This window comes from Lagopus leucura, unplaced genomic scaffold, assembly GCF_019238085.1.
Source record: "Lagopus leucura isolate 7727_CA_CO unplaced genomic scaffold, USGS_WTPT01 Super-Scaffold_100159, whole genome shotgun sequence".
Classification (NCBI taxonomy): domain Eukaryota; kingdom Metazoa; phylum Chordata; class Aves; order Galliformes; family Phasianidae; genus Lagopus; species Lagopus leucura.
Window position 1 is genome coordinate 35,136,409 of NW_024962335.1, and position 25,190 is coordinate 35,161,598.

The 25,190-nt window shown below is 39.2% G+C and overlaps 1 protein-coding gene across 1 annotated transcript in view; it reads left to right on the forward strand.

Annotated features, from left to right (window-relative positions):
- FAR2 (fatty acyl-CoA reductase 2) overlaps window positions 1-25,190 on the forward strand; it is a 134,077-nt gene that overhangs the window by 50,970 nt on the left and 57,917 nt on the right. The window lies entirely within an intron of this gene.

Sequence of the window (25,190 nt, forward strand, 5' to 3'; positions counted from 1 at the left end):
ACATTCTACATTAGCAAATGTCTCTTTAAGAAAAGTGGCATTTTGTTTTCATGAATTCTTAGTTCCCCACTTTCAAAGCTTAACATTCAAAATCTAGAATTCAAACGTAAAACTAAGTGTGAATACATCAAACCCTATTCCTTGTACTTATTAGTTAAACTTATTTCATAAGACAAGGCCTAAGGACAACATGTAGTGTGCTGTGCTTTGTTGCAGTTCTGTAGGACATCCGTCATCTTCATCTTCAACTGCCAGCTAGTTTCATCTCACTTAGAAAATGGTAAAATACTGTCACATTTGAAAAAAATGTTTTCCAAATTCGCATGCAGTCGAATGCATGGGCTAAGTCAGTGCTGTGAGATGAAGAATAGACATATATGACTTCGACCTATGCATCATGTTTCAATAATCTTTTAGCTTGCCACCCCAATGAGAAGAGCCACATCTCTCCTGTTAAAAGAACACTAAAGCCTTTTGTTGCATCAAATGTAAAGATCTGTTAAGGAGACAGACACTGGTAGACCTAGTATCTTGGTAGACTCTTGCTCTTCTACAGCTTATGCCAGTGGGAAGGTCTTGAACTTGTTCGGACTCCTCCAGCTGTGACAAATGCCAGAATTCAAGCTAATGCTTCCTGCTGGTGAGAATTTGTACACAGACCACGTGAAATGAGACAATGGAACAGACCTAGCTTTAGTAGGCAAGAAATCATTGGAGTTAATCCAAGACAGGCCAACATATCTTTAGAGCATTGGTCAAAAACACTCAGCAGGACTTTACTGGAAAAGTATTCCTACTTCTAGTGGAGTTGAAGATAAATCAGGTTTATCAATACTAAGAGACAAGTAAAGCTGAGAGAAGACTTTTTTTTTTTTTTCATTGTTTTGAGGCATCCAAAGAGTCAGCTAGAAAAACCTTAAATATGCTCAACAGCAGAGCTTAATTTTTGTGTGTGTTTTTTCAGCAGACCTTAGCATTCATAAGTGCTCTTAAAGGAAACCATCATACTGGTTGCTTTTTGCAAGTCTGTCAGACACACAGTTTCTCATTACTTGTCCTTTCAATGAATATTTTTCAGCTGCTTATACAACTTTTGTCACCAGCAATAGGGATAATGCGAGTTCTCATCATTAAAGAACAAAATCCCAAATTTGACATGCTTGTTTATTTTTTTTTTTTTCATTTTGATGGTTTGTTTTGTTTTTTTTTTTTTTTAACCAGTAAGAAAATGAGGAACGAAGCTATTTTTCAGGATTTCTAGAAGCCAAGTTTGCATATTCTTTATAAATACAGTCTTATTTTTTTCAGTTTGTCAGCACATCTTTGTGTTGGTAGCTCTAGGTGAAGTTCTTGAGTAGCTCTTTTATTGTTGCAGCTGTAAGAGACATACCTAGTGCATAGCAGTATTTTTAGTCATATCAATGAAAACAGGACTTGGCTCATCTTCTTGAACCTTTGCCAGATTGTTTCATTGATTTTCAAATGAGTAGAAGGAGGAGGCAAGTGCCTAAGCTGGGTTTCCACAGATTCTAAAGAAAAAACTCTAGGAGTATGAGCACAATTCATCCAGGTTGTCTAAGGAAGAGGACATATTTTGATGCTGTTCTTTTAAAAATTAAACAATAAGATAACAACTGGGATTTGTGAGAAAGGATCTATCTCCTATTGAAGAAAGACCAAGACGACCAAAGCATTGAGGTTTTACTTTTCCTCTGCATACCTAATTACATCTTCTGCAGATAAATCTTACTACACAACGCCTTGGACCAAAACTGTACAATTCTTCAAGGGTTTAAGCCCTGAATAGTTTCTAAAAGAGTACCTTTTTACTTTTATTACTATAACTGTATTGTCTGTTATTGACATAAAGGCACATTACATGGTAGTAAGACTGTTATGCATAATTAATGCATGAACAGACCACAGCTAAGCAGAATGGTATGTGAATGTTGTACTGTAAGCTCAAGGAACAGCAGCTTCTTTTACCAGACTTTGGTTCATTTTATGGGGTACGTACTTCCATCAGGGTGTTTGACACAGTATCCGGCAACATCCTTGTAATGAATATTACTTTATATTTATATACAGATTGAAAACTGGCTGACTAATAGAGCTCAGAGGTTTGTGATCAACACTGCAGAGTTTAGTTGGAGACCTGCAACTATCAGTGTTTCCCTAAGGGTGAATACTGGGCCCAGACTTGTTCAATATCTTCATCAACAAGCTGAAGGAAGAGTCAGAATTCACCTTTTGCAAGTTAGCTGACAATACAAAGCTGAGATGAGTGGCTGACATACCAGAAGGCTGTGCTGCCATTCAGCAAGACCTAAACAGAGACAGGCAGAGAGGAACCTTATAAGCTTCAGCAAGAGCAAGTGTAGCATCCTGCACCTGGGGCGGAGTAACCACATACACCAGTACAGGTCATGGGCTGACATGCTGGAAAAGAACTCAATAGAGAAAGATTGAGGTATACTCATAGACAGCAGATTGGTGATGTGCCCTTGTGAACAAGAAAGCTAATTGCATCCAGGGGTGCATTAAAAGGAGTGCAGCCAGCAGATTGAGGCAGGTGATCCCTCTCCTCTATCTGTCCAGGTGAGGCCACATGTAAAGTATGTCCAGCTCTGGGCTCCTCAGTCAAAAAAGACAAAGATCTTCTAGAAAGAGTTCAGCAAAAGGCCACAAAAATTATTAGGGGCCTTTTCTCCCATACGAGAAAAGTCTGAGAGACCTGAGATGGTTCAGCCTGGATAAGAGAAGAATGAGAGGAGACCTGTTTGTAAGTATATAAAGTGTGGCAGTCAAGTAGAATAGGCTAGACTCTTTTCAGTGGTGTGCAGCAGTAGAACAAGGGGTAATGGGAGAACCAACAGGAACACAGGGAGTTCTCTACAAACACAAGGGACATCTTTAATTTGAGTGTGTAAGGCACTGGAACAGGCAGCCCAGAGAATCTCTTTCTCTGGAGTTATCCAAGACCCATCTGGTCACTTTCCTTTGCTACCTACTATAGGGAACTCGGAGGTTGACGAGTCTGGAGGTGATCTCCAGAGGTCCCTTCTAGCACCTATATTTCTGTAATTGTGCAACACTGTGATTCTGCATCGTGTGTATAATCAATGAATACTAAGATGTTATAATTACAAAATAAACAAGAGAGTTTGGCAAAGCAGATTAAAATAACGAAAAGAGAATAGACAGAAAGCTTACCCATATCCTGGGCTCGCTTAAAAAACTCCAACAGAGTAGATCTCCAGAAGAGATCCTTCTTCACTGGTAGCCAGCTCTTAAATGGATCTAGGAGAGGTGGAACCAGGCTCCACCCCTTCCAGCAGCACAGGTGAATTGCCTTCACCTGTGCTCCCATGGCTGACTCATTGCTCACCTCAGGTGATCAATCAGAGGTTCAGGCCGTGATTCAGCAGTTCCCATACACGTGTGTATGTGTAATTTCTAATCCCTACTGCATAATTATTCTTTTTCCCCACAAATTGTGTTGGAGTTAGTGCAATACAGTGCTTGTTTGTGTTTTTAGGAGAAAATATTTAATTCTTTTTTTGTATATAATCTTCCCTACCGACTAATCACGCGTTCAGTTTGAAAATAACTCTTTCTTCTTTTACATTATGGCTCAACTCTCTGGAATTACTGATTTTCATATCCAGAAAGGAAATTTCCCATGAAATGGCTAGAGAAAAATGGGCTTCTCATTTCAAAGTATTCTAGACAAACAGATAAAAATAGAAATTAGTATGAAGCAAGCTGAAAGTAGAAAAGCAGATTGACAGGAAATAGTTGTACTGCATAATGCTAAGGTTTTTCAGGTAAGGCCTTCTGGGGACTCTATTTGTAGTAGTGTATAACAGTATTTTGAAAGAAATTGCCTATCATTTTTAATCTCCACATATTTATTAGTATAAGCTCTGAATTTTTTGTGGTTTCCATCATTATATCTTTAAGGGTTTAAACTTTGAGGCATCACATTTGAGAACTGTCTTGTTTGCATTGTATACATTTGAATATGCTGGAAGATAACTCCTGTCAAATTAAAAAAATAAGTAACAAAAGGGTGATGCAGTATGAAGGGAGAAAATACCTTTGTGTGTTCTTTTAAAATGTTTACTGTATGGAATTTTTAAAATTCTAAACCCAATGTGAGCAGTAAAATTATAGAAGTATAATTTAGTTAAAAATTAGAATTCTTTCATAGTATTTGCTGGAAAATATTGTACTGAAATGCAGTATAATACTAGTTTTCAGATCTTTTAATCTTAGTTTTAAATGAAGTTGTGTTATTGCATTAATATGAAATGTGTAATGAACAGATCATTAACTATCTTGGCATCAATTCCAAAATGAATGCATGCACTGAGGAGCACATAAAAAATGGAGGCCTTATCAATTTATGGACAGCAGCAGGTCCCTAAGAGAATCAAATATTCTGTGCTTCAAGAAATACCATGTCTGTATGACACAGAGCACAGCTTGTACACACACACACAAAACAACATTTTGTTATCGGCCTCACCCTGGATGTGTCCACAGATGAGGATTACAAGGCAAAGCTTGACAACTGTTATATTCATTAATTGATGGGAGGTGTATATTTATCAGAGGTGGAGCAATGTTCTGGTGTTCTTTGTTGTTCCTGATCCCTCTTCATGTTCAAATAAGCAGAGGTGCTTGGAGGTGATGTCTGACATTCCATGGAAGCAATTACTGGATTAAGCTGACTTGCTTGTAGCTTTCATAGTGTCCCAGGGAGAGCTGAACTTGTTCCATGCTGTGGATTCAGTGAACCGATGCTGTTTGCTGCTGCCAGTCTGTCTTTCAGGTCTACTTATCCAGTACTGCTAATTGACCAGTCAAAGTAGAAAAGTCTTGTAGTTCAAAGAGAAGATGGGGATGTTGTGAGGCTATTGAAAAGGGTGAGCAGGATGTGTCCAGAAATACTGTAAAATACTGCTGCTTTTTAATACTGTCTAACTACATTTTATTAAATTCATGCCAGATTTTTCTTCCCCCAACTCCCTCAAGTATCCCTTTCTGCAATCCCTGGCTCATCATAGAATCATCATAGAATCATCATAGAATCGCCTGGGTTGAAAAGGACCACAAAGATCATCTAGTTTCAACCCCGCTGCTGTGTGCAGGGTCACCAACCCAACCAGGCTGCCCAGAGCCACATCTAGTCTGGCTTTGAACATTTCTAGGGATGGGGCATCCTCAGCCTGCTTGGGCAACCTGTTCATGTGTTACCACCCTCTGAGTGAAAAAACTTCCACCTAATATCTAACCTAAACTTCCCCTGTCTCAGTTTAAAACAATTCCCTCTTGTCCTATCACTATCCACCCTTGTAAACAGCTGTTCCCCCCCGTTTATATGCTCCCTTCAAGTACTGGATGGCCACAGTGAGGTCTCCCTGGAGCCTTCTCTTCTACAAGCTAAACAAGCCCAGTTCCCTCAAACTTTCCTCATAGGAGAGGTCCTCCAGACCTTGATCATCTTAGTGGCCCTCCTCTGGTCCCTCTCCAAGAGCTCTGTGTCCTTCCTGTACTGGGGGCCCCAGGCCTGGACGCAGTACTGCAGATGGTGCCTCACAGGAGCTGAGTAGAGGAGGACAATCACCTTCCTCTCCCTGCTGGCCACCCCTTTTTTAATGCAGCCCAGAACACAGTTGGCCTTCCAGGCTGCAAGCACACACCGCTGGCTCGTGCCCAGCTTCTCGTCCACTCATGCATCTTGATCAATCACTATAAGAGTTTGAGGTTCTCCACCTCACACCAGTGCAGTAATACTCCTCTAGAGGGAGCAGCTGAATCTGCTATGGCCACTGTAATGGTGCATGCACCAGTACCTGGAAGAGAATAATAAGGTTTTTTGTTGATGGAACAGGATCCCACTCACCCAGCAAGAGGTGTGGAAACATGCAACAGAGATGAAGATGCTTTCTTTTCTATTACTTAATTCTGCCAGTGGAGTACCAGGCATAGTTCTGGTATTTGTGTACCAGAGGGGAATAAATCTGTCACTTTAACAGAAATTTCTTACTTATCTCAAGGGTAGTGGTAGAGAAGAGTTAAACGTAGTAGAGAGGAGCTAAGTCTTAAGGATGCTAACATAACTGACATAAATACAGGCAAGGGTCTTGAACCATTCTATGCCTCTTTATTAAGATAAAGCCATCTGCTGCCTTGTTCCATTTCTCTTATGTCATGAGTTAGCAACACGACACAGGATTCTCGTGCAAGGAGGACTTCTTTATTGCTGTGTTTGCATCTTTCCTTATTCTTCTAAGCTTTTATATTCTAACACACGTATTCAGTACATTTCCACTAGCAATCCATTGACTGGAAAGCAAGCAAGTTCCATAACAAGTCTTCATAAACAGCAGAGGGCTTATCTTATGCCTAGCTACAAAACATCCCTGTTTATTCTATCCATTTCTCTTTCCCAATGCCATATTATCAGCAAGTTGGCCTCTCCATCTCCCACACATTTATTTATCTTTTACATATTGTTTTTGTGATTGATGATGGATGGTAAGGTTCTTCTTTGTATTTAATCTGCTAATAGCCTGCTTTGTGCAGCACAAGAAAAGGCCAGGACATCTGGTGCTGAAAGCAAGATACCCTTCTACACTGAACAAAAAAACAACACTACAGCAGCTCACAAATTAGTCTCCCTCTTATGACTTCAGTGCCACTTCCTGCTGTTGGATCTTTGCGGCCTTGTGTTGCTGCTCCTTGGTTCCAGTCTCTTTGTGAACATAGGCATCTGGAACAAGCCAGGTGTAATAACATCGCATTTTTTGGGAGCTAAACTGCAGTCTTGTGCATTACCTGATGCATATCCAACACATACTATGACTCAGGGTGTGGAATCTCACCCTGTAGCTTTCAGCTAAGCTGAAAGCCTATCTGCCTGCTGTTTGATCTGGTCTGTGGTGCAAAGTCATGCCTAACAGTAGGGTAACTGAGAAGCTGCAAAGCAAAAAGACTCATCTTATTGTCACTTAACATCTATAGAATGTGGCTTCCTGCAGCTTCTCTCTCTTGCACTTGTCTAGCTGTCAGCACAGACTGTATTCTGTAGAATTGCTGGAAAAGCAGCTAGGTGGAATTTTTTTTTTTTTTAAATTACTTTTATTACATACTCAGGTGTCATAGGAGAAACTATGAAAAAAAGGGAAAGACAGATGCTGCTTGAAACTATGTCCTCCATTGCATCAAAATTCAAGCTTTGATCAGCTGAGGAAGAAAGAATGTATGCGTGACTGATGCAATTCCTAGAGAAAATAGGCTTGTTTCACATTTGCATAATCACAGTATAGTTTTCTATTTCTTTGTATACATGGATGCTGCTAAATAATTTGTGATTTCTCAGCACATTGTGTAAGTTGATCAGAAATGTATTCAAAGCTGAAGATTTAGAACCACACCTGCATGTAACTAGTAACGGTGTTATAAATAATAATAATTGTAATTTTCTGTATATAATGAGTTCATTTGATAGAAACTTCCAGTGTGTATTAGTGAGTATAGCTCTTCTCAATGCCCTTTTACAAAATAATTTCCTTTGGAATACTTAATTTAAAAGTCTTGAATACCTCAGCTCAACAATCACTTTGAAAACACTGGTCAAGTTATATATTTGAAAACATTTTTTTTGTTTTTGTTTTTGTGTCCATACTCATTTTTCAGGACCATAGACTACATTGCTAAGTTTCAAAGTATGTATGAAAGCAAACATAGAAAAAATCTGATGAACTATCCATGCACTATTCTCAGAACATGAGCTCTTATTTTTTTAATGAAGCTGGAGAGAAAATAACAGAATTGTGATGCAAATTAGATGTTCACGGACAGAGAAATGAGGTAGTTAAATAATGAGTTGATGTTACAGCTAAAAAAAGGACTTGACATTTTGGTTATGAGAAATTACAATGAACATCAAGGCTCCCAAGAGTTCAAAAACAGAAGGGAAAGATAAAAGAGACAGGGAGAAAGAGAGAGAGAGAGACAGATGAGTCATAAGCAAAAGAGTAAAGGGGTAGTTTATGACATAATGATGACAGCAGTGAAGATCTTGTAAGAAAAGCAGTACAGATGATAAAAGGACTGAGGAAAGGCTAGAATATTATGAAAACTTAAGAAGAAATGCTGAAGAAACAATAAAAGGGGTAAAAAGATAACAGCAGCTCTGCAAAGTCTATCATGATAATGGTTGGGAAAAAAGTGTGACAAGCCTCAGAACAAAACTGTGAGGACTGGGCAGTTAACACTGGTGAAATGGCAGAGGATCTGAAAGAGCGTGATTGAGGATCTAGAGGAGGAAAGAAGTAATGGAGAAAGAGAAAAGGATGTTGGATAGGGATGAGGAAGGAGAGGAACCATCATTATTTTCTGTTATCTGTTATACATAGATTTTATTTATTTATTTATTTATTTATTTATTTATGCCTAATGTTGACATTCAAAACCTATCAGTATGCAAACATAGGTCTTCCTCCTAAAAACCTCTGATTGAAAAGCCTGGTCATCTGGACATAAAGGAGAATAGTTTAGGGTGATAGAATAAGTAGTTTGGAATCAGAGAGCTGTTAGGAGTGAATCAATACCATAACTTTTATATTATGAAAAAGGATTGTCTGCTTTAAAACTGAAACCCTTGCACTTGTCATATAGCCTTGTTGAATTCATAATTTCTCACATCTCGGTAAGTTCAAATAACGTTTTCGTGCTTATCCAAATGTTTGCCAAATACACTAATCTTCATTGAGGTTTTAGGAGCATGGGAAAGGAGTTTCCAAGAACCTTCAAGAAATTTTTTTTTCGAGTTTTCCAGAACTTAAATAACATCATGGTTAGGAATGGAGGCCTACCTTTTTCTAAGTGGGTCAGTAATGGAGCTATCAGTCATCAACTCAAGAAACGGAATTTTCTATTTCAACAAAATACAGTATTGTGTTTCATTCTTCATGTTAATTTTATTACATTCTTTCCTCAATTACTTCTTCCAATTTTTTTTTTAAAGAAAAATTTTCTGTTTACATAAATTTAAACCAGGTATTTCCTACCTGCCATCTGACTGTAACTGAACGATGAAATCATTCTTATGTCAGAAGACCATGAAAAGGAATAAAGTTTTTTTGTGAATAAAATATTGCAGTACAAAAGAGAACCCTAGATATAATGGGGCAGAGTCTTTAATTTCCTCCTTTGGCTTTCCAGTCAAAGTCCCCTGATGCTAACTGGATAATACCTTCTGCAGACAATGTTATTAAAATGCTGGGGGGATGGGGTGAGTATTCTGAGCCTCAAGACCCTGAAGTGATGTTTAGGGAGAGCTCTCACTCAGTATGTGGTGATACATCCTAAAATGTGCAGTTTGGAGTATTTGGCTTCCTGCTAAGCAAAGTGGCAGGTTCATGGAGAGCCACCACACAGGTATGTGCACCACACTCTCATTCCCTGGCATTGTGAATGGAAAAGTGAAGACAGTTGAAGAGTATCTTGTACAACAGAATCCTGTGATTGCTAGGAGGTTATCTTAAGACCATCTCTACTGACTGCTGGGTTAAGTACCAAAAGACTGACCTCAGAGTTGATCCTCTCAAAGATCAGGGAGCTTAAATCCTGGCTGAATGTCACCTTTCACTGCAACTACCTAAGTAAATGCAGTTCACTGTTTCTATTTCATTTAACAGACCTATTAGAGATACCAAGTATGTTAGAGTGAATACTTTAAAAACTGTGAATTTCTGAATGCATCGTTGCAAACGCAAATCAAATTTGAATGTTCTGAATTGTGCCACAGAGCCGAAGTGGGAAAATAATCTATTGCTAATCATCTGGTGCTTGAGTTATGCTTTTTGTTTTCTGTTACAGGAGATGGAAAGAGGTGAGGAAGCAGCATTAGCCTGTTGTAAATTAATTTTGTTCCTTGAAAGAGAAACTGCTGCAGCACAGCAGCTCTTTTATCAGTGATAGCTTGACAGCAGGCAAACCTTCAGAGTAAGCTGTTTAGATTGTGTGGAGGGGAATCTTGTTAACTCTGTGAACGTAAGTGATTGACTCTCATATTCTGGATTGTGGAGATGAATGTCCAGAGCCTATTGTCTGTGACCAGACTTGTGTTCAATGTGGAGATGGTATGGAGAAAGTGTCATTCTGCGTTCTTGTGATTTTTTTTGTTTGTTTCTTTATTTAAGTCTAGGCATGCCTTATTCATTCTGTCAAAAATTATCGAACTGATTTTTGATTCTAGCAGCAGAAATATTTGAGTAATTACTGTAGGCTTCCACTTTTAAGACAACTGCTTCCCAGAGGTACTTGATATTTTCCTATATCATGGTACCTAGCACCACACATCATCTAATACTTTTGGTCAATGTGGCAGGACGTCATGCTTCTCTGTCCCTACCTGCCTGTCACAGAATGTGCCTGTACTTCTCCTGATATGTAAATATGTGATCTCTAATGCTTTTTTAATGTCCTTTGAGATTATTGCACGTAACCAGATAAAATGTACTGAGAAACTGCAGGAAGCAAAGCGATAGTGGTTTCTAATCCATTCACAAATAATTCAGGAGCTGAACAGAAAGGCACTTTATAACAAAGCGTGACAATATTTTCAGCAATAAACAAATCTGAGTTTTGGTGTGCTGTATTAGTGCTTAAAGACACACTATCTCCCTGATGTTGGATTTTCACTTACACGAGGACAGTTTGCAAGCTGTGTCCTTGTTGTGATATCTAGGAAGTTAGCTTTTAATTAAGCATGCATTTTTTTGCAGGAAATTTATTTACCAAAGAGGCAAAGAGAGTATGAAAGTTGTTTATTTTATCTATTTGAGAAGCCTCTGGGTTTCCTGAATTCTAGAGAACACTTATGGATGGAGAAGGGCCAGTATTGCATCCGTCATCAGAAGAGGCAAGGGCAAACAGAAAGCTGTAGACCAGGCAGTTTCACTTCTGTCCCTGGAACAACTGCTAGGTGATTTTTCTTCGGTTTGAATATGTGAAGGAGAAGATGATTGGGAATGGTGACCAACCTCATTGTGAAATGAGATAAAATGACGGAATTTGTGGGTAAGGGATGAGATTAGCCTGGACAGGAACAGTGCTTTCAGCATAGTTTCCAACAGTATGCCAATATCCAGATTGGGTATTACAGTCAAGATGGGGGTGATTTGCAGAACCAAAATCTCTAAGGTTAAAAGAGCAGATACATTTTATTTCAGCGTTGCGTCACACACCGGTTGCAAGGGGGATCGCTCCTCCTACCTTGCACACCAGAGAGTGGGGTCTCAATACATTTATTAGCCAAGTCATACATATTCAGTAATATCACCCAAGACCCATTGACATATTGATTGCTTTTCTGGGAATTCATTTACATACTGTCCCCCCTACCCATGGCATGCGCAGTAGCTTCCATTGGATGAAGGCTTGATGTCTTCCTCCCCATTTGGTGGTCATTCTGGGATGAAGTCAGATGTCTACCTTGCCATGTGCTTCCGACCTTTGTCCCAGTTCTGGGCTTTTCTCTTGCCCTGCATGCCTCAGCAACTTCCTATTCTGCTTATCTCCCCTTTTTCATTGCACTCTTAGGGGCCCCTCTTGTACTGACTGGAGAGGGCTCCCTTTTTAGAATATGCCTGGGCTAACAAAAATATTAGACTAAGCAATAAATTTCCCTTGAGTTAGCAAAGGGTTAAACTAAGTGATGCTATTTGCAACCTCTTTTGAGTTAGCGTAACCGAGAAATGTTATGGACCCCTTACATCTTGTATTCTTCAGCTTACTATCTCAGGGGTAAAAGACTGGCTGGCCAACACAGCTAAGGTAGTGATTAATGGCTCACACTCTGCCTGGAGTCCAGTCGTAGTTAGTATTGCCTTGGGGTTTGTCCTGGGACCTGCCCTGTTTAATATCTTTAAAAAAAATATCCAGACTGTATTGCATTCTCCATACCTACTACTGATAACAGGCTGCTAAGCCTGTTAACATCTGACTTGTGGAGCTTGAGAGAAGTGGAGGAACAATGCCATTGTACAAGCCTGTCCTTCTGAGGGCCAGTAGCTTTCCCTGGTTTTTCTGTATATCTCTTTGCTTTTACTCTCTTGAAAGCTTATTTCCAGTGTACACTACAGTAATTTTTTTCTGTGTGAGAGGTTGCTTCCTGAACAAGCCTTAGTGGAGCAAGCACACCCAGGTGCATCAGACACATCCTAGCAGTGTATTTTCAGTCAAAGGAATTACTGCAATTGGTATTAGTGAAGCAGGTGGGCAGCAAAAGGCTTAAAATAGATGCAGTGACATTAACAATACTAAAATACAGCTTCCAACAAAAGATGTGAACAATGTGCTGGATGTCTGGAGTAACGAAAGGTCTGATTCTGTAAAGGACTTTGTACATATTGTAATTTAGAAATATGAAAGCTACACACCAGAACTTTCCTACTCTTTATTTAGGACATCTACTGAAATAACTAGCTAAATGACAATTTCAGTCAAACCCCTTCTGTAAGATAAATGAATATTATTCTCTTTGTTTTATTGAGGGATTGAACAGGTCTGTAGCTCACAGACACTCTGTGGCAGACACAGACCTAATAGAAAATTTGCCATTATCTTTTTGTTAGTGCCTGTTTAGGCATTTTACTGAAACAAATGCCAAGCTCCATACCTATTCAGTCTCAAAGCAAGCATTGTAACTTCTTCATGAGGTCTGATTTGTACTTTCAACCCAGACATCTTTAAGAGCTAGGTTAATCTTCCCTAGCTTTAGCTTCTAAAAGGATCACTTACTTACAGAGTGAAGATCATGTTTGACATGAGCCACTTGTATGACAGTTCCTGCTGACTCCAACAAAAAACGTGGTTTCAACTTTTATCATATGAGCTACTGCCCATATGCTTCTGATATTATATGCAGGTATAACTGGTTAAAAATCCACAGGCAAGCCTCTCTACCCACTGGGAAAAAAAAAAAAAAAAAAACATGAAAATTTCGTATTGCATACTGTGGGTAGAAGCTTTTACCTAGTCACATAATTCAACATTGTACTGTTAAGGATAACCAGAATGTGGTTTAGACCTCATTCATATGACAGCTTATTCAAACGTGCTCCTGCCAGCTGGTTCATAAATTTCATACTCAAGTTGCAACTCAGCTTTCTAGTTACGCTATTCAAAGGATATTAACCACATTTTTGCGAATGTACTGGTGGAGCTAAAAACTTCTTGTAAAATATTACTCACAGTTTTATTCAACTGCCTATCGTATCACACAGTCTCTTCACATGTGATCTTGGGAGAACAGTGCGTCCGTTCGGTGATTTGTATTTTGCTTGAGAAACAGTGAACAATTAAGAATTCCCTGGTTCACCTCTTCATGGTATATAGAAAAGATCTGAACTTTTTTCACTGTGACATCTAGGAATGATTCTTCTGTGAAAATAATTCCTGCCATTTTTTATGTCTAAGATAGTAAAAAAGCAGAGAGTGTTTTCTTGTATTTATTTTTTGTTATTTTTTTAATTTTGTTTGGGCTTTTTTTGTGTTGTTTTCTTTTTGGGGGGGGAGGGCGGAGAGATGGGGTTGGTTGCTGTTAAAAAAAGGCACAGAGGCATAAGTAAATGTCCATGCACCTTTTGAAGCTTCTTGTCATGAAGACTGTGGGGAAATACTGAAATAGCCTGCAGAGTTGATCTGTATTGTAGATAAGAATTCTGACAGGGATGTAGAACATGACTGGACATATCCAGAAAGAGATGCAGAAAATATGCAGTTGTGATGAAAGGATTGAGAGACAAGAATCTCTCCTTCAACTTCATTTTAAAAATTTTATTCATCTGCTTCATCTTGTCATCATATAAGTTCTTCAAGGAAGGGATTGTCTTTCTACAGGGCTTCTCAAAGAAATTCCAGCCTTATTTTGATTCCTGAGTTTCCATAGTTTTAAAGTACTAGTCCTTAGCATTCCATATCTAGTATTAAAATGCATGACCATCTTTCTTTTTTTCCACCTTTATATAATTAATTTTGTGTTTTAATCATTTTATAAATATATGCCAAAATACTGATTTTGCATCTCTTCCAAGCATTGAGTAGTTAGTTATTTAAATACAACCCATTTAATGGATTTACACTAAGAAAGGATATGCAAGAGGTCAAGGCGTGGAATAGTATTCACATTCTAATATTTTATCCCAGTATATCCAGTTGATCCAATATAAGCTTGATTTCTACTGCAAATTCTGTATAATGATTTTGCCTGTCTCTTTTCTATCATGAGCAGAAATAAAAACTGTGATTAAAATCACAGAAACACAGAATGGCCAGGGTTGGAAGGGACCTCAAGGATCATGAATCTCCAACCCCCCTGCCACATGCAGGGCCACCAACCTCCACATTCAATACTAGATCAGGCTGCCCAGGGCCCCATCCAGTCTGGCCTTGAACACCTCCAGGGACGGGGCATCCACAACCTCTCTGGGCAGCCTGTTCCAGCACCTCACCACTCTCTCTGTAAAGAATTTCCTCCTGACATCCAACCTAAATCAACCCAACCCCTCCCTCAACTTAAAACCATTTCCCCTTGTCCTGTGGTTATCAACCCTTTCAAAGAGTTGATTCCACTCCTGTTTGTAGGCTCCCTTTAGGTATTGAAAGGCTGCAATGAGGTCACCCCGCAGCCTTCTTTTCTCCAGGCTGAACAAGCCCAGTTCCCTCAGCCTGTGCTTGTAGGGTAGGTGCTCCAGCACCCTGATCATCTTTGTGGCCCTCCTCTGGACCCTCTCCAACAGCTCCCTGTCTCTCTTGTACTGGGGGCTCCAAACCTGGATGCAGTACTCCAAATAGGGTCTCACAAGAGCAGAGTAGAGAGGGACAATCACCTCCCTGTCCCTGCTGGCCACCCCTCTTTTGGTGGAGCCAAGGATACCATTTGCCTTCCGAGCTGCAAGAGCACACTGCTGGCTCATGTTAAATTTTTCATCCATCAAGACCCCCCCAGGTCCTTCTCTGCAGGGTTGCTCTCAAGGACTGCTCCTTCCAGTCTGTATGGATGCTTGGGATTCCTCCGGCCCAGGTGCAAAACTTGAACCTGATGAGGTGTTGGACCTCATCGTGTTCAAAATCATTGCATTAGTTTTGGTGCTGAGTTCCAGTAGGGCATCAGGATACTGTATCTGTAGCCTAAATACCAAAGAAGTATAGAATAAATCCAATTTACTGCAGTTCAGAATTGATAATGTACTGGCTTTATGATTTTGAAGGAGTTTTATCAGTGGGAATTCTCTGAGTTTAGGGCATGGTAATTAGATTTTTCTATCCAGTTTTTTTCATGTGCAGAGTACTTTGAGTGAGAGGATAGTAACCATTCTTAGCAGCACTGAGGCCTTCAGCTTCAAGAGGCATGGAATCATTTTGTCAGCCTTCCAAAGTTCCTCCTTTCAGCCATTCATTTTGAACCTTGAAAGATTCCTGTCCTTTCCATCCTTCCTGTTATTACTTCCATCTTTTTCTGACAGGCAGGGTTTTTATCTTCAGGATCACAAAAAACACATTTCCCCAGTTTCCATTCGCCCCAGAAATCTCCAGAGAAGGTTTTGATCACAGCATCACCCTGATATTCTGGCTTCCCCATAACATTTCCAAATCAACAATGACCCAAAGCCTTTGTCCAGTCCTGCTTCCGTTTTCCATTAATGATCCGTAGAGCATTACAGCTGTCATCTCCTTACTTCCTTCTTCATATTTCATTCAGCTTCCATTATTTCCAGTTCAGCCATCCCTTCCATGTATATCCCAGTGACTACAGTCAACACTAAGTAAATTCTTTGCCATTTGAGTGCAGTGTTGCAATTGCAGAAAGGGAAGAAATTAGAGGTGAATTCTCTGAGGTGCAGGATGTTCCTGTTCTCAGTCATCACATTTGGGTGACATCCAGTAGTGCTTTCTCTTTCCCTTTCTCTATCAGCTTGCATTTTGAAGCTTATTTTTGTCACTAACAACAACACATTCATTTTTTAGAGGTAGTAGAGCTGTTGTTTCCTATCAGCAACCTGTGGTGTTACATATAGTATTTGTGAGTCAGCAGAAATGAGTATACATCATGTATCTTTGATTTAGGCTAGATCATGCTGCTCATCAAATACAGCTGATGATTTCCACCTGCTTGTTCACTTACTTGCATGGTCAGGAGAAGGGGAAATAAAGCAACTTGCCCTAAATGCTTATAGCTAGACAACTTTCACAATCTCTGCTGATTTGGTTTGGGCTAGCCAGTCTGAGTGCGTGTGTCCCAGAGGGTTTCCCAAAGTGCTTTCCTGGCCCTTCAATATGCTTGAAGCAGCTCCTGGCTAAGGTTTTCAGGTAGAGGATGCCCAATTATATCTTAATTTGGCAGTTCTCTAAGTTGCATGTGCAGCTGGATGTATGTCATGTGTGAAATGAGGCAACAGAGCAAGGGCAGGGCGGGCATATTGTCCCTGCTCTGCACACATTACACTATCCACCTTGCTGAGAGTCCGTTCCTCTTGGTTTCCTTAATCTAGGTACCTGCATCTTGGTGTCTTGGCAAGTGTTGAGTGATGTTTGATATAGCCTAGTTTGCAAAGCAAAATGAAGCCATTATCTTCACTGATACGTTCCGAAGTTTTAGTAAAGCAATACTCAAACTTAACTGTGGGCAGGGGAAGATTTACCTGAATTGTTCAGCCAGGTACCTGTTAAGGAAAAAAGTCTAAAACCAGTATTTTTAGAAATATATAGGCATTTTCCATAAGACAGTGCTAACATATCTTATGCTTACTCTCATGAATACTGATCAAATTCCTATGCAATAAAAGCATGTCAAGGAGCAGCCAGCCAGCTGACCATTAAGAATCTAAGTCCTTTATGCCATACCCCTTTGTATACTCCCTGTCAGTACAATATACATCCTTTACTCTTGAATATCAGACTTTTTTTCCAAATAGGATTAACTATTTTTTTTCCGTTTTTCTTTCCTTCTTGTAAAAAGTTTTGTGCATGCCCCTGCAGCATCTGATGCACGGACTCAGATTTGAACAATCCAAATCGTTTATTAGAAGTTCTCACATCACTTATATACCTAAACAAGTTTTCTTCTTCTAGTTTTCCCATCCACCCCTACAACTTTCCCATCCACCTTTACATGTCAACAGAGCATTCTACAAAGCACTCTTCAACTGTTCACACAGGCGCTTATCCAATCAGAGCCGTGAGACATTCTTTCTTCTTCTGGAGGTGTCCTTGGTTCTCATGATGTTTATCTTGCTCCACAGCTGCTGCTCTGAACAGTTTTTCTTATATTCCCACATTCCTCTCTTCCAGGTACTTAACCATACTAGAAACTCATTTATTACATCCCTTTTTGTCCTTCTCCTTTAGTTTCTATACCATCTCTTTGCTTTTGGGCTATTTAACCTCCCTGAATTGCTTTCTGAGTTTATGTATTTCACAACCTAGCACAAGAATGCATATTCATGTTTCAAAATACAGTAATTCTGAGCTAGCATTGTAATTTCAATAAAATAACAAACTGAAATATGTTTGTAATTTCCTGCTACAGCATGAACCCCATATTCAATAATATCAAAATATGGTACCTCAATAGGGAGAGAGCAGGATCTTCTTACCCTGATTTTCTTCATTTCTACATGTGAATGATAAAAAAAAGCCTTCAATTTGTTTGCTTCCCTAAAAAGGACACATGCATACTGGGGCCACAGTCTACCTCATTCAAGAGATCCAGTTGGGAAAACTTTCCAGCAGAATTACATCTATGTCTTGATATGCTGTGCTAACCTCACTTCAGGGCCTAGAACAGTTCTCTAACTTTTGCTTGTGCCTGTCAGGGAGTGGCTTGAGTATTATATATATCTCTATCCGTATCTACCTATCTGTCCATCTATCTGTCATTCTGTCCGTATGTATGTATGCATAATGTGAAATTATAGTAGTAAAGGTAATAATCAGTCATCAAATTATATGATGTAGAGAGTTTTTGGTTTTTACATCAGACTGCTGACATGTTTCAAGGTTATAATGTTCTTGAAAGAGAAGGTGTTGCCGCTAGGTTATTATCTTATCAGAGCAGAGTGCAATTAATGTTCATTTGATGCAAAGCATTAACTGTAAATAAACTGCAGGGGAATTTCTGACAGACATATTCCTATCTTATGATGTATATTACAAATACACTCTCATCTCTGAATACAAAGCGTATCACACTGAGAAACAAAATGCTTAAAACAAATGAGCCTATGTAATATTCACTTTGTATCAACCATGTTTCTGCAGGCTTTAAGCAAAATGACAACTTATTTCTCTAGTAGTTTCAGTATTGACTAACATCAGTTGATTATACGACTACTATTCTAACACCATAGTTTTCCATAACATTTTAATTTCTGCATGAAGTTTCATTGAGGAGAGAGTGAGCCCTCGTCATATTTTGATGTTCATGTTTGGATTACATGATTGGAAAAGTTTCACCTTTATCTCAGGTGATCGAAACTGAATGTCTCTTAAGGGGACTCACACTGTGATAAAATTAAAGCAACATCACAATTTACCACAACAACCTTTTTAGTTATGCTACCATGATGCTGTGTCAAAATTTGATAGATTAATCCCCAGACCCATGTAGATTGCTTGAAATTCGTTGTGTAAAGAAGGAAAAACCAACTTTAAACGCTAGTAGTGGTAATATGATGATGCCACTTTAAAGAGAAAAGGTTTCTAAGTACACCTCATTAGAAAAAGAAACACCCTGACAATATTATTTTACTAATGTTGCATGTTGTTTTGCCTGTACAGACACTGTGCCTGTGTTCTCACTGACCAGTTAATTCTTCCAGTCTGGACTTGGCTGTGAAGGGAAGGCAGTCTCAGTGTTTTCTAATGGTCAGATTGAGGAAAACCTTATGATTTCAATTTCTTATTCAGTTGTTGGGATGTTTAGAAAGGAAAGAATCGGACAGATAGATAAAGTCTGAGATTTTTCCATTTTCTAGGGAAAAACAAACAAACAAAACATCTACTTTAACGATTTAATGGGTGGAGTAGGCCATCCTTCCCTTAGGGCGTTTTCCCTTGCCTTTAAGTTATGGGAACAGTGCCTCACCTCACATTCCTCAAGTCCAGCTACTGCCTCCTCAGCACCATTACACACCTGTTGTAAGAGAAGCGGGTAATAAAATAGCATTTATTACCCCCAAGACAAAGCAATACCAAGGACTGTAAGGGAGGAGCATCCTGGAACAGAAAAAAAAAAAAAAAAAAAAAAAAAAGTATGCAAGTGAGGGTGCAGGGAGCAGCTCCTCAGAATGCTGGGCTGCAGGAGCTGCTGAGTGGGTGGGCATGATGGGGAAAACTGGGAGTACGTGTGGGAGGACTGGTAAACTCACAGTTAATTTGGCCCAGGAAGGGAATAGGTTGGAACAGTGGTATCAAGAAACAGTCACCAGCCAGATAATGAGCAGCTTTCCATCAGCTCTGTCTCAAGATATGGACTCTGCTTTCTGTGCTGTAGTGATGTTCTGATTCTGTCATTATCCTGTGAAATAAAATGCCAATAGCAGGTACCCTCTCATTTCTACCAGCCTGCATTCATTCACAGCCAGCCTTCTGTACGCACAGATCTTTTCAGTCGTGTTTCTTCTGGTGTCTAGCACTGTTCTTTAAAGAAAGACTTTTTATCAGCTTTCTCCAAAATAAATATTATCCTTTCTCCCTTTCAATTCTTTATTTCAGTAAAGATCATAAAGAAAGAAAGAAAATCTGCTTACATAGAGTACAAGGAAAATGGCTAGAGCTGAGGGTATCTGCCATAGAAATAAGAGCACAAGTTTGAAGGCAGTTGTCACATCATACGTGTTTTCAATTGAATTATTGAATTATTGTCTAAAGGCAAAAATTGGAATGCATGTTTTGCTCTGTAGGATTTAAGGCAGCCATTTCACGAGATCAAGTTCAGCTCATTGCAGCATCTACGCTTTCATATAAGCAGGGTTTGTCTCTCTCCAGTTCTGAAGATATTAGGCCCAGTTTGTCACTAGATTGTTACAGAATAGGTGCGCTGAAAGTATTCTGGAGAGCCAGGTGGAAGGACGGTATGGGACTTGCATAGTCCCACTTCTCCACTCCTCCCCCATCCAGGAACTGTTCAGTCACTCCTTGGGCAGTCTCTGTGGCATTACCATAACTAGAGTCATTGTGCATGGCCCAGGAAGATTAATCTTGAGCTTTTCAATTAATTATGTACAGAAGGGGTTGGTATCCATCAGAGAAAAGTATTGACTGATACACAATTAAATGGAAGTAGGTTAGGTGTAGTACAAAGAATGAGCTCGTGCAATTGCAGTGCAAGGCACTTGTGGAGAAGAACATATGAGATGAACTGGAACTGATAAAAAAATGAAAAAAAAAGAGCCCCCGTATGTCCTTATTTTATGACTGACATGTCTTAGGAGAGAGGCATGGTGTTAGTTAGGTGGAAAAGAAATAGCTCCTAGAAATCCTCCCTAGTGTCTGAGGGATATTATTAATCTAGCCTTCTACCAGTACAGAGATTTCAGGGAAAGTAAAGTAGGAGAAAAAATACTACGGTCTGGGCTTGTGTGAATATCCTGTGAAGAAAACAGGTTCAACCCCTTCCACCTGAGTAGAGGAGGGGAACCTCTGTAATTCCTTGTATTTCTGCATGCCAAGGCAAAAAGAAAAACTAGGACAAAAGTCGAAACAGCAGCATAGTATATTTTTGAGTCTCTGTAATTTCTTCAGGCACTGCAACCAAGACTTTCTTTCTGCATGCATGCAAATATCCAGATGCCCTCTCTTCCTCTGTACTGACCAATTTTTTTTTTTGGTAGAAAAAGAAGCCATCAGGGGATGAAGCCTGCAGCCTTGGTCAGTTTTTGCCTGCAGAGCTGGACCATGTTTCTTGTCCTATATATGCTCTTTAGTGTGTCTTCATAAAGCAGTGGCACTGGTGTTTGTTCCTTCATGATCCTTGTCATATCATAATGCTGTTAATTATATAAAGTTTAGATATCCTAATGGGCTGAGCTCAGTACTAGTTTTTGTCTTGGTTTTAAAAACTTAGCTTAAAAACCTGCATACTTATTCTTGATCTCTTCCTTATTTCATTTTGATTTTGGAGCGTTTATTCTCCTGAAAACAGCAGTGTTAGAGCCCATCTGCTTGTTAAGAGTAGTTAGTAAAATAGTAGATTATCTCCAGTAGATTTTTATCTATGTTGTACAGCTTGTATGTATGCAAATCTGGATATCACATTTGTAAATAATTTGAATGTGTTAATTTCATTTATTATCCTTTAATCACTTCTACTGCTTTTTGAGTGTCTTTTGTTTAGAGAGGATTTTTTGTGAATAATTGATTATTTTGCACATATAAATAAAATCCTTCCCCCTGTAGGCATAGCATGTAGGAAAGACTGGATGGTACAAAAAATCAAATTGATGGACCGGAAACAAAGGAAATAATGGTTTTGACAGTCAGCCTTTAACCTCCACTAATAGTATCTTGAAATGTCGCCTTAGAGACCCAACTGAAAAGCAAAATCTGCTATATTTAGTTTTGAACTTAATGGAAAAGTCAGATTCACATAGTATTAGCTCTCCATGCATGCCATTTCTTATTTTAAATAGAAAGTAACCTGAAGTAGGTGCATATAAGTGGAGTTATGTTTTGATTTGTTGAGCCTGTACACTGTTTATTTTTGATTCAAAGGTAAACATATGTGTCCATAGGAGAAACCAAATAATTTAAATAGAATTCACACTTTCACATGGCAGTTCATGTATTTAAATTACTATTTGTTCTGCATGGAATCAGTTGCAGAATATATGCATATCAATGTACTTTATCAAAATAAAATTTATGATTAGTTTCCTTGGGAGGTTCACAAAACTATTTGACAGAACATACTTGATTTGTTATTTGGCAAAAGAATGGGGCACCTGAGCAGCTGTTGCAACTATTTTTTATTCTGGAGGCTCAAAGGTGTGGCTAAACTGAAACTTTGCTTATCTCTTTAATAAATTGCTAAGAGTAGCCTTCCACTCAAGGGAATGTGATGGAACAAGCTCTAGCAGTCCACTGGCTCCCTGCAGTTTATAGCAGTGACACACTATTCCAGTATTCGCAGTAACAGCCTATTCCAATTGCATGTTATCTGCTCATTTACAGTGTGCAATATGAAGAGCTCTCGAAGGGATGCTTTCAAAAATCTAAGATTGTGTCTGTAAGTGTTTTTCATGCACCACTGTACTCTTACTTCAGAGCTGATTCGGAATCAGTACTGCACTGATTCTGTGCTAATCTGTGAATTTCAGGAAATACTCCACCAATTTTGTGCCTAAGCTGGTACACATATATTTTTCATTTGCCAGTGTCTGCTTTGGTCATGCTTTTGTTACTTCTCAGTCCTTTTCAGGAAAGACACAGTTAAGTAAGAAATATTACCTCCTAAAAGGCTTTGAAATAGATAGGTTCTCTTCCCAGTTCTCCCACTGCTTAATTATGTGACCTTGAATTAGTCATTTCGAAGCTAAATGTCTGTTTCCACCTCTGAAAAGTTATTTGGATCATCCTTATAAAGAATTTAGTGAAAAATAAGGCTACATAATACTTAGGTATTAATGGAATACTTAATAAAAATATATACATACATATTTGCAATCCAAAAAACATATCTGGAGATCTTATCCTTCTGTCTCTTCTGCCTCAAGTGTGATCTGTGAGGTTCAGGAACATGTAACCAACGTCATTCTATGGTCACTCATAACTTTGAGACCATCTTATTTAATAAAATATTCTTTCCATGGGCTGTGTAAATATGAAAACATTGAATTCCTTGGAATGTAGATGCTCTCTAGGAAAGCAGTCAGCTCTGTATGCCTGACAACAGATTGCTTATGCACTAATAGATATTCGAATTCCTGGCATCAGGAGAATTAGCGGAAAATGAAACGAAAGTGGTCAAAGACTTCTGTGCCAAAAACAGATATGATAAACTCGATGCCCAGAAAAGGGGAAACTTGGTGAAAGTAAAAATGCTGAAACAGGAGAGACTATGTTACTAAAGAGCAACTGAATTTTGAAATTAATTGCATACGTTGTTATTGAGGCAATCAAATGAGGGATTGTTACTGTAAATCGGTTTATCAGGAAACTCTCTAAGACTCATTTTGGAGTGTTAGAAAGCAGGCGTTCTTCATTCTCATCCAGGTGCATGAAGGGATTCTTCCACCTAATCACGTATACCTTACACATTTCTGTGCCACGTCTCCATTTCTGTGCCACCTCCTCACCTCTCTGCCACAGCCCCCATCCCTATGTTGTGCCCCTGTCTCCTTGCCCCCTCCCCATCTCTGTGCCTATTGAAGGAAGAGCACAATGCTGTACACTGGGGAAAAGAAAATTAGAGGAAACATCTACAAAGTTAGTTATTAGTCAAAATATGACAAAGGTGGTTATGTCAACTATTGAAAGATCTGAAATATGTTCAATTCAAAAAACCAGCAGAGAGAGGCAGAGAGGCACCTGGAGAATATTGGTAGATTGATTTTACTGAATTACCTCGTACTGAAAGACTAAAATATGTTAGTCCTCATAGACATGAACTGGTCAGCCTGAAACCTTTCCACCAATTGTCACACCAGTAAAGCCAGAGAAGAAGGGATTAATACAAGTTGTAACTATATCGTTAATGCTCATTGATGGATAGCCCTGTAGTTTGTTTAGAAAATGGGAAGAGTCTGTGTCTTTGTACCAAGCAGATAAGGATGATATGCTGAACTCTTTTTATTCACTAGATAAGGGAAGTTTTGCTTTGGATCAGCTAATTGAGAAAGTTAGTATTGTGTAATCTATGCAATGAGATGGAACCCTTTGTTACTGTTTTTGAGGGAAGTATTGAATACGTACATGCTGCCTGGAAAATGCTTTGCATATTTCACACAAGTAATGTATATAAACGGAAGACTGCTTGTGTTAGAGTGGATGTGCTGGTGAATCAAGAATCAGAGATTTATTTAAAACCACATATTTATGTATCTCCTTCAAGATGTCCCCAAAAGCAATTAAATAGTTTCTTGTATAATTTTCTCCCTTCACATCTTTCACATCTTTTCTGGAAGCCCAGGAGCCTGATATGGTTGTCCATACATCAATTTGTATGGGCTTAGCACTGTGTACCTTGAGGCTGGACTCTAATTCGACAGGGCTAAATGTAAAGCCCAAGTTCAATCCATAGAGGTCTCTTGACATATTTTGCTCAGCTGTGTTTTAACTGTTTGCTTTCATAATTGTCTGACGTCTATAAAAGGTATGTAGCAACTCACTGATTTCAACAACTACTTCAGCTACAAAATATCAGCCTTTATCAGATGATATTCTGACAGGTATTCCAAATCTTTGAACTATTTCTTTCCATAATATTTTCACCAATTCTCTGCCTTTATTGGTGTGACATGAAAAGGTTTCAGGCTGACCAGTTCATGTCTATGAGGACTAACATATTTTAGTCCTCTAGTACGGTAATTCAGTAAAATCAATCTACCAATATTCTCCAGGTGCCTCTCTGCCTCTCTTTGCTGGTTTTTTGAATTGAATCTCTCACTAGGCTACTTATGAGAGAGTATGGTACTACCATTAGGCCAGGTGGAGTAACCACCCATCCCAAAGCCTTTCCACTTTTAGCACTGTTGTCAAATTTAGATCATGTATATCATAGACAGATTTCACTTGTAAAGGAACCATACTTTCTGGTATCATGGCTAGCACATCAGTTTTATTTTTAAATCTTTAAATCTTTACCTTCTTATGCAGCCCTTTTTATGGCAAGATGTCCAGCGGTGGGCCACAAAGATGGTGAAGGGCCTGGAGCATCTCTCCTATGAGGAAAGGCTGAGTGAACTGGGTCTGTTCAGCCTTGAGAAAAGAAGACTGAGAGGGGACCTGATCCAGGTCTATAAATATCTAAGGTATGGGGGGCAGAATGGCGAGGCCAGACTGTTTTCAGTGGTGAGTGGAGACAGGCCAAGGGGAAACGGCCGGAAACTGCAGCATAGGAAGTTCCGCACAAATGTGCGCAAGAACTTCTTTACAGTGAGGGTGATGGAGCA